Genomic DNA, 18,727 nt, shown 5'->3' with positions numbered 1-18,727 from the left:
GAAAATAGCAGCATGACATAATAAGAAAAGATCAGATTATAGTTATGAGCATTACACAAGAGGGAGAGGCACAATGGGCCACTTTGTGTGCACAAAGTCAGCTGACAGAAAATAAGTGGCTTTAACCTCTTCATTCAAAGATATGGAGGAGAATGGTTGAGTTGTGTTTTTCCTCTCAGTATTTCCACAACATGAAGATGTTATGATAATTGCTTGACATTAAAGCTCTAGTGCATAGTTGCTTACCCTAACTTCAATCTTGATAAATCCAGAAAGAGTTGTGTGGAGCTGATAGTCTTAATTGGCTTTGTAGCAACTCATTTGGTAATAGCTTGAATGTAACGGACGTTCATTAATATCAAAAAGAAAAGGACCTTTTCACAGCACGTTACTCAACTAGTTGTGTTGGAGATTGCACAGCTTAACCCTTTTATTATGTTGAAAAGAATTGCATTGGTGACGTAACGTCAAGAAATGCAATACATTTTTTAATTTCCAAAACTTTATTTTCAATTATTTAGTGAAAGTTTTTTCCGGTGTACACTTGCGTATTCCAGGCATTTCTAGATTTGGAATCACAGGATGCCCACATTTTGATGCCATAGTTGGCAGGCTGGTTGTGCATGTCCTGTCAGAAGACACAGTGCCCCCTGAATGGAACAAGGCGTTCGTCTACAGTGACATAGGGACCAGGATTGTACAAGACAGGTACAATTTTGACCCATCTATCCAGTTATTCTCTGATCGCAGCTAGTTTGTCTCTTTCACGAACAGCGCTGTTGTTGCGGAACACCCAAGATATCCTATGAAATTACTCCAGAGACATTGTTGCTCGAAAGATTGGCATTCTGCTCTCTTCTATTCTTCTATTCTCCCCTTGACTTGTACACTCCAGCTAAATAGCAGGAATTCAATGTATGCATGCAAGTCAATCTGATCTAGTGGCTTCTATTTCTCTTGAATTACACACCTCCCCTGTCCAGTATGATCCTCTCTATTGGTTGAGATAACGAGATAAATGCTGATTGGTTTTGAGTCCTTTTGATGACAGTCTGCCTTGGCTTTGGTGTGGTGATGTTGACAATTTTATGTTCCCATGTTAGATTTCCAGGTCCCCTCTGTTGAGGATGGTTAATGCCTTTGTTTTCAGCTGATGTAGAGACTACAGTAGACTGGTCCTCTGAATCCTTTTCATCATAGGGAAATTCACAATCTGGATCATCAATAGTACTGCACTCGGTCTCTGAAAGATCCTCTGACTGTAAAACCTCTTCCTCTACATCATCATTACAATCAAAAATCTGTGCAAATTGTAAATGAAATTGTGAATAAATACAATCAAAATAAAGGGCATCAAAGAGAGATCTTGATTTTAGGTCGAAATCTCTGGGTCAAAATGACCCGCATATTCTTTGCATACAAACTGTGAACAGACATTGCACTACACATACTGTAAGTGTGTCCAGATTTGAGGAACAAGTTCATGGCCCTAATGAATACAATTTCATGAAGAAAAAGATAGGTTAACCAATATTTTGGTCAATGCAAAAATGTAAATGGGTCAAATGGACCCTTAACATAATACAAGGGTTAGGTGAGCTATTTCTTTCAGTTGAGTTTATTAGAACCTGCTCTTAAAATGTTGTGTCTAATCAAAGTGTCTAATGCAGTGTCTAAAAATCAATGAATTTCTAAAAAAGTTAAATTTCAGATTAGTGCAGTGATTCACAGCTCAGCACCTACATGGCTCCATTCCGTTGTGCACTGGATCTTGTTATACAAATCCAAAAAATGAATCACATCACATCATTGCACTTGGATAGAGATCTGTACTCAGATCTAAAATGTTCAGCTACTGTTTGCTTAAATGTGCAGATTGCCAACAGCAATGATCACAATAAAATGATCAACAAATCAATTCCCTTCAATACATCTTTATTGTCTCTTGAGGGCAATTCTGGTGCAGCATTAAACACCAGAAAATATGGGAGAAACATAGTATGCATAAGACACAATATTAAATGAAGTTACCTGTTGACACAATTAAGTAACGTGAGCTATATAAATGAGCTGATACATGGTTAAACCTCATTGACTCTTACCAGTGAAGCTCCGTGTGTACTTTGTCCACAGCAATTACAAATATATTCCTGTACATCCACGGCCTCTATACCCCTTATAATTAAACATTGTGATGGAGTCTAATCACTACCTATAACATTTTTTAAGCCAAGGAACCCCTTAACTGACTACTTATATTGTATATTAAACTGGGCCTTCAATAACATGTGGGGCAGCCTAAAGCTTTTCATCCATTATTATTTTTACATACATGTTTTTTGCATAGAATACTAAGCTTTTGTTATAATCATATGCAATGTTAAACATACGTGTGGCACAGTGAATCCTCAGGAGGAACCCTATGTAGATGGCTATTGTAGTGACTACTATAGGCCTGTAGTGTGTCATCAGTGGGGATTTATATTTTGCTAATCATATGTTGGAATCACCTCTTTTTTTTAAATTAACAATAATTTGGAGGCTCCCCCCTGCATTGACTCTGAAGGACCCCCTATGGGTCCCGGACCCCCTGTTGAAGATCCCTGCTGTAAACACACCAAGCTATCATGCACCATGTTCATTAAACTTATTTCAGTCTTAGATGAAGTCTCTCCTGATTGAAATGTAAATGGTTGTTCTTATTTAGCGCTTTTCTGTTCTTAATGACTGCTCAAAGCGCTTTTACATAGTACAGGAACCATTCACCATTCACACACCTGCTCATCAGATCCACTCACACACATGTACACTCCGATGGAGCAGCACTGGGGGCAACTCGAACCCCCTGGACACTGAACCCCCACTATAAAAGTCCTCAGAAATCAGAGATAGAAGAGGCTGCAGAACTCTACTGACGGTATTACATTTTCTCTTCAGTATCTAAGTAATACCGTGATAGTTGTCTGTAATATTTTCATAAAATATTCTGACTTTAAAAAAAGAATTCCAACTTTTTTTAACAGCCGTCAAGCACAAAAGCTACCAGCAGAACGCTGCACTCTCTCTGAAAGCTGCTAAAACGCCAGCCGGGAGATTTACAGAGTTCTTACACACACATACAAACAACACACACACACACACACACACACACGCAGATTGAACCACCAACCTGCTGATCGCCACTTCCTGAGGCACAGCCGCCTGAAATAGAGTAGGTACAGTGTCAGGGCACCCCACAGTTCCACACTTCGTTTTGCTTTTCATAAATAATGTTTCCTCAACCTCATTTTGTTTTGACAATAACTAAAAAAAGGATTCCTGAAAAAATATTCTTATTAGCATAACATCCAGCGGTAATGTTAAAGCTGTAAGCACCTCCTCACAAACAGACTAACAAACAGTGCCAGTTTTTGCTTTCTTAGCAATAAATCATATAACCTTGTCTCCATTGATATTATTATAAGAAGTGAATCCTGTATTTTAAAAATGTTTTATATATTAATAAATACTTTGTCAAATATGTTATGACCTCTGTCCTGTATCCAGAGACCCAGGCAGGGTTAGAATTAAGCTACTGAAACACTTTGGTTGATGTTGCACTAAAAACATTTTTAAATTAACAAATTGATCAATTCAGTTATTGATTCAGCTATTTTCCCATTGGGGGGGGGGGCAGAGCCCAGATAAATAGTGACACTACACGCACAGCAGTACAACAATATAAAGCCTACACAAAGATAAATGTGAACATTAAGAATGTGCTACAGGGTAGTGTGAGCGACAGGGAGGAAAAAAAACAATAAAGAATATAAAATAAATAATAAAATAATAATGTAAATGCTGTTTATAGAGCGCTTTCACTTAAAATGCTCAAAGCGCTTTGTTGATCACCAGAACTTCCATTCACCCATCTACACTGTGCCGGGGCTGCCGTAAAGGGCACGCTCTCAGTAACACTCAAACATACACCGATGGTGCACGGAGCAAACTCGGTTCAGTTTGCCAAGGACACTTCGAATGACTGCAGGCGGTATCACACCTTCGATTGGAGGCACACTTCCATGAGCAGGCCTACATTTGCTTTCACTTGAGATCTCGTTAGTGTTTGTCCAGTAGTTTTTTTTCCCTCCTGTCACCTCGGGGCTCTGTAAAAACACCATGGGTGCAAGATAACCTTTGTGCAAATGAAGAATCTCATTATGTGATCATTGATTTGCTTCTGCTTTTATGATTTCTCATCGGTTCTGCGCTCTACCTTGTAATAAACACTTGGGTTTGTGTATAAAAGTGAGTAAATTCATTTGCCTTGCCTAAGAAAAAAGGAAAATTCAACTCTATTGCACTTTGCCTTGGAAACCCTGTATTTTGATTTGATTTGATTTATTTAATTGTATCAAGAATGCCTTACACATGAAAAGACATCAAATAAAATTGCAGATAAAAACACAAAGTCCAGGACTTATTTCCATTGTAGTACCTTTTTGCAGAAAATCTACTGGTACATTTTGTATATCCTGTGGGTATGTTTATTTTTTATTTTTAATATAAGCCAATACAGGTTTCTACCACACCCTCACACATACTATATATTTCTTTGTATTTGTATGTCTGCGTGTGTGTGTGTGTGTGTGTGTGTGTGTGTGTGTGTGTGAAACAAAAAACACCTCTGGCCTCGTCTGTTACATTGGCTGCAGAGCCTGCAGCAGGTGCTTCCATCACGCTATCAGTTATTATGCCTCCTCCTCTTCTTCTTTAGTTTTGGCCCATTGTATGTTTGTTTTTTTGTGTCTTTGGTGCTTGGAAACAAACAGGCACCACATCACTAACTAGAATGGAACATGCATTAACTTGTGATTGGCCAAAATCTGCTCTTTCCATTTCCAATATGAGTAGTAAGTACAAAGTTGGGAATGTTCGTATGGACTAACCAGACCCTCCTACGCAGCGCTGTGGAGGAAGGTCCGGCAATGCGAGACTAGGTTCAAACTGAAATGAAAGAGCTATGAAACAGCACCATGACAATACGCTCAATATCAAAGATATTAAGCCTGTGTTGGAAGTACAAACTTCGCTGGCCTTTCTTACAGATAGCCGCAGTGTTCCCGTCAAAGTTCTTCAGCAGACTGGCAAGGCAAGAGAGGCAACAAGTGAGATTTGGTTAAGCAAAGTACGAGCTAGATGTCGAACTCAACACACACATGTGATTCTCAACGTTCCGGCGGGGAATGAGAGTAAAGCTGAGGTTTATATGGAGCTTCAGAGTAAACTGGATAAGGATCAGGTGTGTTGATTACCAATGGTGGAAGAAGTATTCCGATCCTTAAATGACTTAAAGTAAAAGTACAAATATCACACTGTAAAAAAATACTCTGACTCCTGCATTAAAAATGTCATTTAAGTAAAGGCTGTGAATATCATCAGAAAAAATGTACTTGAAGTACTGAAAGCAAAAGCCTCACATTTTAGAAACTGGAAACGATAAAAAAAAACTTCTGTCAAATAAGTAGTATGGGTAGTTTCCTTATTAACAAACATTGTATTGTATAAACTACATGTGTTTTGTTTTGAAATATATAATATGTGTGAAGTAACTTGTTACTAAAGCTGTCATATGAATGTATTGGAGTGAAAAGTAGAATATTTCTCTCTGAAATGAAGCGGAGTAGAAGTAGAAAGTGGCGTGAAAAGAAAAAGACAGCTCGGGACGGACATAGACAGATGAAAACATGTTGACACAGACATAAACAGAAGAACAGGAAATAAGTTAATTAACAATTCCCTCTTTCTATTGGTAGAACTTGTAACCCTTTTATGTTGTAAATTCGTAGTACAGAAATGTCATTTGAGGCAGGGTTTTAGCAGCACTGCTTTCTTCAGAGCAGTTCTTTTCAGCATTACGCCGCCATGTCAAGCTGTTGAAATGAAAGGTGCCCTAAATGACCACTCCAGTGTCTTTGTTAGATGTATCCTGCTGAGAACATGGCTATAAAATGTCATGCTGACAAGCTGTTGATAGCTTCAATAAGGAAATTAACTAATTGCAATGACTTTCACAGTCTCACAGCCTCTGTCCATATGTCCATTTTGAAGTCTCCCTGTGGAGTCACAATATGTAACAGCAAATTACTTTGACATATTAGAACTTGGTGGCATGCTCGCACATGGCTTATTGACTTCGAGGAAGATTTCTCATGGATGAGAAGCACGGCAAGTTTTTCAATTTGGATTTTCGGCTGCCTCACAGAGAGAGACAGAGGGGGAAAGAGAGAAAAGCTTAGGTTTGAAAAGGTTTGAAAAAGGTGACATGCATTTTTCTCTTACAGGGATGTTCACTCTTGCAAGAGGTCAGGCCAAAATGTTCATGGCCCATTTAGTCCTGAACACATCAATTCCAATGTGCCATCTGTGTTTTCCTCTAGGAAGCAAAGAAATCCCAGAAAGCGCAGTAATGTGACAAGGGGAAAAATGTCCCGGCAATGTTTTGCGAGTGCAGAGCTGAACATAATTAGATCCCAACCTCCACAGAGACTTACCAAACACACAGCCATAATGTCAGCCCGACTGGGCCTCTGCTAACGCCAACAGCACTGTCAACAAGCAATTTGGATTAACCTTCTAATCTTGTAGATGGTAATTGTGCTCTCAGAGATCTCCTATTGAAAGCTAAATGCTACAAAATAAGATCAGTGGCAGCAGCAAGGCTCTAAGAACAGCAATATGAGTCTGTTGGTGGGTTAAACTTTGATCCATACTTAAATATCCATTTAGCAGCTTTTCCCATTAAAGGCTTTTTAGACATGCATGGGGCATGTCCCAGGTTCTTAAATTTCATCCACGTTCCTTGCACTTGCTTCCCTTCCTTTGTGTTGCTGGTATTTAGTCACAAACCAAAGTATTAGACACAATTAAAGTTTGACCTGATGATCACACTAGAGGAAATCTTAAGGATCATCAGAGTCGTTACAATGAAAAACATGCCTGTTGTACTCCGAATCACAAATATTAACATTGTGGTAGTGCAAGAGGAAAAGTCAGTAGGATTCAACCTCTGGGGACCATGGCTTCTTCCCAAGACTCTTATTTAATATCTCCTCACTTGAACTGGATGTTCTGGCCCTCCTTCTTAAAGGCCGTCTCAAAGCTCTTAGTCCTGCCCTGAGGAGCGAGGATCGAGGATCTCCAAGGAGCTATCAGCGAGGATACACGAGAGCAGCCTTCCCTGAAGCCGTGCTGCTGAAGGAGTTGCTAACTCCGCCCTCCGACAAATTCACATGACGTTTCAGAAGAAAGGATGTCTCATCCCTCTAAAAACACATTTCTTTGTTTCCTCTCTCCTCGCGTCTCTCCCATGTTTCCTCGGTGGGACGGACTAAGACTCGAGGAAATCATGCAAGAAGAATCCCACTGACCATGATGTTGATATTTGTGGTTCGGAGTGCAACAGGCACATATTATTAACTGTAATGACTCTGATAATCCCTTAAGATTTCCTCTAGTGTGATCATCAGGTCAAACTTTCAATGTGTCTAATATTTTGGTTTGTGACTAAATACCAGCGAAACGAATGGCCTTCCTATCAGCCTCTGCTGTACTTTGTTTTTATGATAATTAGCAAATGTTAGCATGCTAAACTAAGATGATGAACATGGCAAACATTACATCTGTTGAACATTATCATTAGCCACTGTGAGCATGTTGCCATGCTTGGGTTAGCATTTAGTTCTAAGCACCACTGTCCACACGTACAGCCTAAAGCAGCATAAACTATAAATAGCGTCTTGGTTCCTGTGCTATTGTTTATAACCTGGATCCCCATTAGCTGACGCTTTGGCGACCACTAATCTTCTTGGGGTCTACCAAAAAGCACACAAGACATAATACATACAGTACAAGCAGGGGTTAATGCCCGACAAAGTGTCTATTATCAGGAATTAATGGACAACGGGGAGGCCAGAACTTTCCGTCTGAGTCCATTAACCTTGCTCATGCCATGATCAATTGCAGAATAATGTTTTTTAAAACTATTAAGTTATATTTTCATGGCTTTTGCCTTCAAAAAGTATCCTTCCCATCCCATAAGGTTCAAGGAAATGTTGTTCACTGCTTCAGTAAATAGGCAAACCATAGATACAACTTGGCAACGTGAATATATGTATATACAATGTATATATGGACACCTGGGAGCCAATGAGAATCACAGAGGCCATGGTAAGATACATGACATTAAACAAACTAAAATAGTACAGTCAAACACATGATATGGTCAGATACTTGCTGTCGATGTATAGTTTCCTTACAAACAATATGCGTTACAATTTGGTTGTTGGTTCTATAACTTTTTTAAGGATCAGAAGGCTACAAATGTGGGCGCCCGGTTTGGGCTGAAAATGCCCAATAATTATCTTTTATATACAAAATATTTAGGGGGGTGATGGGTTGGGACCTACATTGGTGGGAAGAGATTGTTTGTATCGCAGTTAGGGGAAACAGTTAGCAACTTTGCTGAGGTATTGTGAGAAAAAGGAAGATGATAAGAGCATTTTAGAATTAAAGAAATCAGCACTGAAGGACCTTGTTCCGGGTGTCTCTACTTCTTCTGTCTCTATTAGGATGCGAAGCGGCGGCAGCAGCAGTCTGGGGCCCAGGAAGAGGTAGTGACAGAGGGGGGGAAGGCAAATAAAGGTGGCAAGAAGAAGAAGAAGCCAAGGATGTCTGTTGAGGATAGGGACGACATTGGATATGACACAAGTGTTTGCCTGTGATGTGTTGTCAACTGAATTGAAAATTGAAAAGTGAAACTCAGAGAAAGGAAGGTTGTCTAAAGTTCGAGGTGCATTTTATATTTCTATATTATCTCTAGAAATAACTCTATAACTCTACAGCAATTAAATAATCCTTTTATTGTGACATTGCAGAATGTAAAATAGGCATTGGCAGATGCTTTCCGTGTGTTTTCTCAGTGACAAAGTGAAAACTGCAAAAAGGGGGTTGCACTGTATTTCAACTGTCTGCATGACTGCTCATCAAGCTCGTCTTTGAAGACTGGAGACAATAATGTAGAACAAAGGATTTCCCAAATGTTTTTATTGTGCCGCCCGGGGCAGGATATTGAGAACAATTTCATCACATTGGATATAAAAAATACTTTAATTCAGTGACATACTGTGGCTACATGGGGTGTGATGAGCAGAGACACAAAAGCCTGTTTCCTCAATATCATGCATACTGCTCTGCTGGCATTCAAGCCCAAGGCAATGTTTAGTCATTTCATTAAAATGGAACACAAATGGATAGCTGTGTAGTTTTTGCTTCATTAGACCCAAACTCTGCTGCCTTGCTACTCTGTGCTAAAGATCCTGCATTCCCTCTAGAAAATGAATTGCAGAGTGTGAGATTACTCTTGTAGCAAAATATCAGAAGAAATGTCAAAATGCGTGAGATAAATTTTTATCTTTTACCTTGGTTCACCTTTTGGTTGCTGAGATCATTGATTCTTTTTGCAGATAGTTTGCTGAAGTTGAGCGAAACCGGGCCCTCAGTAAACTCTCTATCATCTGTTCCTGCAGCCGGGGAATTACTTTGCCGTGCGAAACTCAATGGAAACACAATGGTACACCCGCTTTATTTCAAAGCTGCACTCATTCATATAGTCTTCATTAACAAAGAAACAAATGTCAATGTGAAGAAAGTAACTTTTGATGATGAAGCCCGCTCATTGGTTTTACATCATATTCACTGTGTGGGGTGTAGTCTTACTCTATTTTTGGGTAATCATAGCCTTTAAAAGACAGGACAGCTGTAGAATGGTAAAGAGGGGACAGACATGCAGCAAATGGCCACAGGTCAGACTCAAACCCTCACCCACTGCGCCGAGGACAGGGCCTCTGCATATTTTTCCTGAATGTTCAAGGTAGAGGATTTAGTTACTTTTGTACATTGTGCAATAGTTGCATTTTTGCTACTATTATTTTTTAAACTACTTGGTTAGGTTTAGAAAAAGAAGGGTTGTGGTTTGAGGTAAAATCAGTACATTTGTCCGTGCATACATACAAAACGTAATATGATTAAATGTTTTTGTATTGCCAATCATTCCGCACTTCTCATCTTGAATGAAAATCAGTAGGAGACCTGATGATGTCTTGATTTAATAAGATTTATTAAACAACTTGACTGACATCAACTTTTTCTATGCTGAATGTAATATCATTTATTCCTTTGTGTTATCCTCAGAGGCTCTTTGGAAATCAGAATGTGTAATTGGATTTAAAGATATAGCAATAAGAAAAGTAACCTTGAGTTGGTTTGAGAATTTCAGTTGGCAGCCCGAATTTAAATGCCTAGGTTTTTTTTTTCTTTGCATGGTTGTTTTGGTGGAAAATCTGGGCGTGTGACATTCATAGAATTTCTAAGATTCCCTCTTTGAAAATGTAGCAAAGGAGGGCATAAGGCAGAGGCTTCTCAAAGAGGACATATATTTGATTTAATGTGTGAGGACAGTGCAGAGTTAGAAAATACCCTCTGGTGCTTTGCAGAGGAGAACAGGAGGACTCTGCAACCAGCGTGATAGAAGACTTTTATCAGAGGACAGGGGCAGAGAAAAGAAGGCAACAATGGCCTGAAGAGGTTCAGAAGGAGTGATAGAAGGCATCTGGGCAAGCAGTGAAACGGCCCAGCATGCAGACCCTGGGTAACATAAAAGAAGCAAATGCACCCAAAAAATGGAGCCCCGGGGTTGTGCAGTAGCACAAAGGTTAATGAGCAGAGAGATCCTCTGCAGGAGGCCTGATAAGAGAGGACAGGAGGAAAGATGGCTGCATACAGTATGAAGCACCATCCTAGTTCCGAATGAGTAGGGAGTTCAGTCCATCTGTTGCACCTCTTTGTATTGATTTTCAAAAATAACGTCAGCTAAAGTGACAGGCTGTTTACAGGAGTTTTTGCATAATCATGATACATCAAGAAGAATGTAGGAGGGACAATGCGTGTTTCCGTTTAAAGGTCCCATGACATGGTGCTTTTTGGATGTTTTAGACCTTAGTGGTCCCCTATTACTGTATCTGAAGTCTCTTTCCCAAAATTCAGCCTTGGTGCAGACTTACAGCCACTAGAGCCAGTCCCACAATGAGCTTTCCTTAGTATGTGCTATTTCTGAGTCAGTAGCTGTTGAGGAGGAGAGGGGGGCAATATGGATGCTGGGGGTGTTGCCATGACCAACTGGCACTTTGAAAGCCATGATGTCTCTCTCACATGGGGGGGGGGCAAATTGTCTGGTTGGGCAAAGCAGAGAAAGGGCAAGTAACCTTGCCCCCTATGACCTCATAAGGGGTAAGATTCCATATCGGCCCATCTGTGCTTTAATTTTCTCAAAGGCAGAGCAGGATACCCAGGGCTCGTTTTACACCTATCACCATTTCTAGCCACTGGGGACCATAGGCAGGCTGGGGGAACAAATACATATCACTGTTAAAAACATTTCATGCCATGGGATCTTTAAGCCATTTATTGTTACTTTGCTCACATTTAGGGCAAAAGCAGATAATGAGCCTTAACTATTATTTTTTTTTATAATGTACAATCATTTTGTCTCTGAATTAAGGGGACAGAGACTCCTCACATGCTCCTGGGTGGGACTTATTGAGCAGGCTATGATGAGAGGTCAGGTGAGAATGGATGGGTCCATGCCATGAAAGTGGGCGAAGGGTTACTGTAAAGTATGGCTATATTCTACAGTTCCCATGAACCATTCATATACTGTAACTTAGAAAAGTAAAGCATTGTGATTGGCATGTATTCCACGTATTTGTTGCTGTATGCACCACATTGACTGCTGCTGTTATAGTACTGTTCTGGTCTGTGTAGAGAGGATGTCGGGGTGGATGGTCGAATACTAAAACACAGGCCTTTCAAGTGCGGGAGTGGAGTTTGTGTCCACGAAGATGTTAGGTCAAAAACACAAGACTTCCAACCAGGAAACAGGTGTTATTGTCCTGGGAGTACTCATTAAGGGGGCCGGTTATTTAACCCCAACTACCATCTTTTTTTGCAATCTTAACTAGTCGTTGTGGTGTCTAATCTTAACTGATTGGCTAAACTCATCTGCAATATCCTCTGAAACGCTCGGCAACTCATGGTGACGATACCCGCCTCCCAGTCACCTTTTCTCGGCTAAATTTAACTGTAACAATTGCTTAACTTAACTGTCATGTGACCGCCTAATTTTGCAGGCTGTCATATAAATTGGCAAGCAAAATTTGCCATTAGATATCAAACAAACCTGTTCATGAGAATGCATTGAAAGTACCGGCCTTATCAATTACCATTTATAATCTCTAAAGAGATTGATTTGAAAAGCAGTGTCAGTTCAGTTCAATCTATAGAATGATCACATAGGGCTTCCTTAGCCCTTTAAAGATTTTTTAAACCACACATTGAGAATGCAAAACCATTCATCTTGTTCATTAGCCACCTGTTCTGATGTGGACACGCGTGGATTGCATTTCCATGTCATACCGACATTCCGTCCCACAACAATAAAACAACCTCATTGCCCTATTTTCTCCTCCATACACCGCAAAACTAAGGATTGATTTTTTAGAAAATAAAAGCAAGAAAGAAGAGAAACACATCATGCCGCCTGGCAAGATACACAACCTCTCTCACCCTCGTGCGAAGGTCCCCCAACAGAAGTAGTTGCCAGAGTGCTGGAGCATGAAGTACTAACAGCTTTGCCCAAGGCTAACTTCAACCTTTTTCAGTGGAATGGAATAGGAGATGTCTGGTGAATTTCTCATTGTTTATAGTCTCATTTCATGAAGAGATTAAGAGTGAGTCTCTTGCTTGGTGAAACAAGGAGAACCAGGGAAGCGAGAAGATCATTTACTTCTCTTGACAAAATGAGCTTTCCTCTTAAGTGAAGCCGAGTGTGATTTAAGGGTTGAATTTAGACAAGAGTAAGGTGTAATACAGAGTAATTGTACTTTCTACATTTGCTCACTGTCGAGAAATGAGACCCGATTCATAGTTATTTTTTCAGGAGCTAGATGAAAGATGGGCGATTCATCACAAAGGCTCTTCCCATATGTGTTGTATCTACATAATGTACATCAACATGTTTTAAGTACAAATGATTTGTTTTTCTTTATGATAAAAGCAGCCATTGTTCTAAATCAGAGCTCAGAGTCAGTTAAGGGGACTGTACTCAATATTCAGAACACTAATATAGCAGTAAACAGTTATTTGCTATGTAAAGATATATGGAGTAATGGAATCCTGAGCAGAGAAGGAAGTCCCACTCCCTCTGTGTGTGTTGTAATCAGAGTTTTGTCTGTTCTTGAACATAGACTGTAAAAAATGTCACCAATCAAATTTGTGGGCTGCCGTTTGAAGCCTGGAGTTTGCTTTATTTTGCCGCCATCTAGTTATTTTGTGAGTTGAGACTCCCCGATGTGAGTCAAGTGCAGATTTGAGTCGCGCATGTTCAGATTTAAACGGTTTACGACATAACGTGCCATACTGAAATTTGTGAATTCCATAAAATAATAAACCTTTCTCATCACAAACATAAGATGAAAATCATTTCAGAAACGTAGCTATCTGTGGTTGTTCAACTGCTAACGTTAGCTCTAAACGCCACTCAACTGACAGTCTTTGTTGTGTTTGATTGCTAGCTTGTAGCTAGCAGTCATTTCAAAAATGTTGTAGCTATCTATGATTGTTTGATTGCTAATGTTAGCTCAAAACGCCATTCAAGTGAAAGCCTTTGTTGTGTTTGATGCTAACTTGTAGCCGGCAGTGAACCAACTTTGTTAAGTAGGTCCATTTTTACTGTACATTTTTACAGTGTTGACATTCCAGAAGTCTCTCGTTATCACCTTGTATGCTACTTGTCGCAAAGTGGCGGATGTGCATCTTACATTGGGTAGTGACCATTTTTGGACAAAAAGGCGGAACTGGGGAGGATGATGCGGCCAAGACAGTGTTGTGTAGGGTTCAATGGTGCTGTGCTAAGCTAAATGTTAAAACGGGAATGTGGTCAATTTTCAACTCTTCTGATGCAAATCATCCAGCAGAGTTTTGCCAGCGGGTAAACACTGCTCTGGATACTGACACTTTACATCGGAATATACGGCAGCACAGACCATCGGCAGACTTTCCCTTAAATGACCAGTTAAGTATAGTATACATATATACATAAAGTATACATTATTATTACATTAAGACTAGGGCTAGCTTTCATTGATGAGGTGCATCTGAAAACTAAGACATTTTTAAGCAACCAAACTGTTAAAACCTATTTTTGATGAAGTGAAAACACACATAGGTTCAGTGTTTAACATGAAAAAGGACAACACACAAAAACAATTTCATATCCACAAAGCCATGGTTAGCATTGCTAGGCCTCTGTCCTGATTGACAGGTGGGAGTGTAGCCACGCCCCTAAATCATCCCCTGATTTATCGCCTATTTTAAAAAAATGGGAACATAATTTTTAAAAAAAATGAACATCATGCGATGTTTAAGAAGACGTGAAACTCGGAATTGATACCATAAACTCATAATGATGTGCGTAGTTGACATGGTGAGAGCCTTGTAGTGACAATCCCTGACCACTTTTTTAAAGGATGTCAGTAGAGCCCTTTTAAAGTTTAAGTATTGAATGGAGTTTAAAATGTGTATTTCATAAAACCTCTGCTTATTTGTGCTGGAAGAAAGACTACAAAGAGTTGCAAAAAATCTGAACAATTATCAGTCTGGATGCAGTGTCTTATATGATTTTCCATCTACATTGTAAAAAACGCTCTGTTTTTCTATGAAATGTAATCAGTCATTATTCAGATACGGTTTGACCAAGGCTGATATTAAATATGAATGTATAATTACCTTAGTAACATCATGTGTGCAAAGACCAACAGATATCAGTGAAGTAATTACAGGATAGAAAAGTGCAAGTGCATATTTCATGACAGTCTGTAGGCCTGAAGCCTCTGTGTCTTAAATCTCAACCACACTGACGTAAAGATGATGGGATTGGTCAATTAGACCAAGTGGTGGGATGTGCCTTAAAGCTCTCCTGGGATAGGCTTAAGATTGATGGACAATTCATCTAATAAATTCCTAACTGAGCCTATTCTTGCTCCACAGCGCGACATTCCCAGATGGGAGAAAAACGTGCTCTGGATTATTGGCATTTCTTTAAACCAATCACAATCGTCACGGGTGGCATTAAGCGTTGGATGCAGCAATGGCGCCTCTGCAAAATAGCCTAAGGAAGAAACTTGTTTTGGTGGAACATGTGTTTGTCTGAGCCTAACCTTTTCTGGGGTTAATGAAGAGGAAACAAAATGCAAAGAGTGGAATGGCAGGAAACCTGTGCTATGTACTTTTTCAGTCTTTCACTGTATGAAAATGGAGCCTTCATCAGGTGTTTGTCTCTGTTAAGGTGCTGAAGACGCTTTGAATCTTCAACAAAGGCTCTGAGCTGCTCTCATATTGTCATATATTTGTGGAAATGGGTGCTAGACGTAATGATGCGGCATTTGTCCCTTGATGTTTTACAGTCGCGCTGCCTTTGCGCTCAGCTTTGTGAGGCTCTGTCTGCCTGTCTTCCTAGACATGGAAAGCAGGTGTTTGACAGCTGATGGGTCTTGCTCTACTGGTAGCGCCTGGCTCATCTCTTCTCTAATGAGCTCCATGAGACGGATTGTTTATTTATCCTTCATTTGACTTTACAGCAAAAGTGAGACTTAACCAAACTGTTTCACTGCTGACAGGATATGTTTACCCCTTTGAGGCAGCAGAGAGACAAGTTGCCTCCATAAGGTCTTTGAAGGTGGCTTAATGATTTTCCTCAATTAATGTGTTGGCCGTTGCATCGTCTGGCTGCCTCTGCGCTTCGGTCTGCTTTTATAGCACATTCTAGTTGCTGTGTGTTCAGTTTGGAGAATCGGTGGCATTTAGGTAGTGTGAGAGATATTGAGCGTGGGAGAAACCTGGAATATTGATTGGGGCTGCTGCAGTCTGTGTCAGTTTTAATAATACCAGACCCTGAGAAATGTTGAGTGGTTATCAAGGTTTTGTCACAGTGCAATACACAGGTTGTGCAGAGATGTCCAGCTCATCATTATACTGTACAGTTGTAGGACTTTCAGCAGGGCAAGGATGATCACACATTGTACGTACTAAATAATCCTTCTATTAAAATAGGATGAAAGAACACAGTAATTACAGTTACATGGAAGTGTGACTAATCCTTGTACATCCTGAGGTAGGAATATGTGATGAGCAGTACTTAACAATGCATCTGTTAAAAGAAAAAGCCCCAAGAGGATTTTCATTATCAGTATTTCAGTATGTTGTGCTGGAGTACTCGAGTCATGGACTCAGACTCAAATCACTACTCTCTGGACTCGTGACTTGGACTTGCTAATTGGAATAATTTGGACTGGGACTTGAGGATTTATGGAATGGGACTCAGAAGTTGGATGAACTTTCTGACAATACTTTTATGTATTGCAAAATGCAAAACTGCCTGTTTCTATTTCATTAAGGGGTAATATTTGAATAACGGAGGTGTAGAGATTACCTGGAAATGTGTCTGGTAGTTTCTGTGCAATCGCTTCACCTCTTTTATTCTAAAATTACCATGGAATGTGTCTTGTCTTCCACGCACGTAACCCTGTGCAACCTGACCAGCAGCTAAACACCTTCCACCATCAAGCCCTGGAGGCTGGGATCATCAAAACACAGGAGGAGAACATGCAAACTCCACAAAATAGCACCCATTATTGGCAAAAATATCTTGTTAATTACTTGATACTTGTTAGTCAGTACACACAGCACACATACCAAAATGCTCTAATGCAGTTCATGACTTACAAAATCTGCTCAGTTACAAGTTAATAAAAAATGTATTCTATCAACTGTGCTCAAATAACTGCTTCTTCTTCCTCCGTTGGCTGGATAAAGAGTTCTTATCTGGAACAGTACTTTAACATTTAGGCTTATTTATGTCTTATTGACAGCAACTTCAAATACATGCAAATCTATAAAATTGCAAAACCCAGTAAACATCCAGTTTAATGCAAAGCTACAGACTTAAAATATGGGTATAATATGTGTATGCAATGTAGGCAAAACGAGCAAATGTAATTTGAAGAAGCTATGAAAACTTAATGAAAACACAGTAGGAGGCCATGAAACAATGTGTGTAACAAAGCTAGCATTTCCATAATTGGTTTGCTCAGTATCTTGTCTATTAATAACAAAAGGCCAAAAGAACAGGGGCAGAGAAGGTTGGATTGGGAGAGGAAAAATGTTTTGTTAGGGAAACCATGCGGTGCACTAAGCACTCATGGAAGCTGAGGAGGCTCAGCCACAGCTGAATATGATGGATTGTATCAAGCTACAGGCAGGGAATAGTAAAAATAAGTAATAGAAAAGAAAGTGGGGGTAGAAGGTGGCAATGCTCACCATCCCATGCCTTTATTCCACGAGGTGATGGAGCTTGTTATGTTGTTTATGGCATGTATTGTACAAACTCTACTGCCTCCTGGCTCCACTAGGTGTTTTAGCGGAATAGAGTTGAATTATCCATTTAGTACCAGAGGGGCAGTTCATGACCTCTTCCTCTTTCACTCCCCCGCTCCTCCATCAGCCGCCCACAGTGGCAGCCGTTCAAGGTTAGCACCGTTGCTATTCTGCATTTTATTTCTACACTGTTGTTTGGTGCGTGAAGCAGTCCAGGGAAGTCTGCCAGACAGGTTTTGCCTGAGTATACTCCGGTACAGAGCTGGTTTCAGGGAAAGAAAATGACCAAGATATATATTTCTGTTGCCATGGTGCCTGAGCATTTGTATGTACCAGAATATCAGAATGAGATTTAAAATGTCAGTAATACAATAATTAAATCAGCGGGAGGGTTGTGAGTTTTTCAACAGGATGTGGAACGCCATAAATACATGAAGTTTATCAACCCAATAAAGCAGACAATAACAGAGAAAAGCTGGGCGTTATGGTTGAACTCACAAATTGCTACTGACGAAACATTTTAGCGTCATTTCAATTTCATGATACCAAAAAGTTACCTTTTAAAAAAAGTCCCAAAAAATTATGGAATGTGTAACGGTTTAGGAAGACACATTTAAATGTGATACAGAAAGTGGGCCAACTTGCATAGAGCCAAACCTAACGTACACATATCCCATGAACTGCAATGCTCCTACCAATACACCTGTAGAACAAAATGTTCCATAGGTAGCCTATTATTGCTGGGAATGCAATGATAATAGGCTACATTTGCATTTACTGTTTCTTTGTTTGTGACCGTTGAGACTGTAACACAACCCTGGAGATTCCAAACCCAAACGGGGTCGGAAGAGTTTTCAAATGTCTCCGGTTTAGGGGCTCGGAAAGGCCAGAGCAGGGGGAATGAGAGGTCTTTAATTTAGACCTTAGTGGTCCCCTAATACTGGATCCGAAGTCTCTTTCCCAAAATTCAGCCGTGATGCCGAATTATAGCCACTAGAGCCAGTCTCACAATGAGCTTTCCTTAGTATGTGTCATTTCTGAGTCTGTAGCTTTTGGGCAAGGTGGAGACATGGGGTGGGCCAAATTCTCTGGGTGGGTAAATAAGAGAAAAGGGAGGTAAGATTCCAGATCGGCCCATCTGAGCTTTCATTTTCTCAAAGGCAGAGCAGGATACCCAGGGCTCGGTTTACACCTATCGCCA

At 40.1% G+C, this 18,727-nt stretch overlaps 1 protein-coding gene and 1 long non-coding RNA gene across 2 annotated transcripts in view; both read left to right on the top strand.

The window, feature by feature from the left end:
- The window catches only part of LOC116694632 (VPS10 domain-containing receptor SorCS3-like), a 314,801-nt gene that overhangs the window by 56,359 nt on the left and 239,715 nt on the right, over positions 1-18,727 (top strand).
- LOC116694834 (uncharacterized) lies at positions 447-18,434 on the top strand. The gene is made up of 3 exons (XR_004333286.1): positions 447-456; positions 12,057-12,064; positions 18,378-18,434. It is a non-coding gene; the product is annotated as an uncharacterized LOC116694834 (long non-coding RNA).

The sequence above is a fragment of the Etheostoma spectabile genome, chromosome 2 (genome assembly GCF_008692095.1).
Source record: "Etheostoma spectabile isolate EspeVRDwgs_2016 chromosome 2, UIUC_Espe_1.0, whole genome shotgun sequence".
Lineage (NCBI taxonomy): Eukaryota > Metazoa > Chordata > Actinopteri > Perciformes > Percidae > Etheostoma > Etheostoma spectabile.
This window is presented reverse-complemented; position numbering and strand designations above follow the sequence as displayed.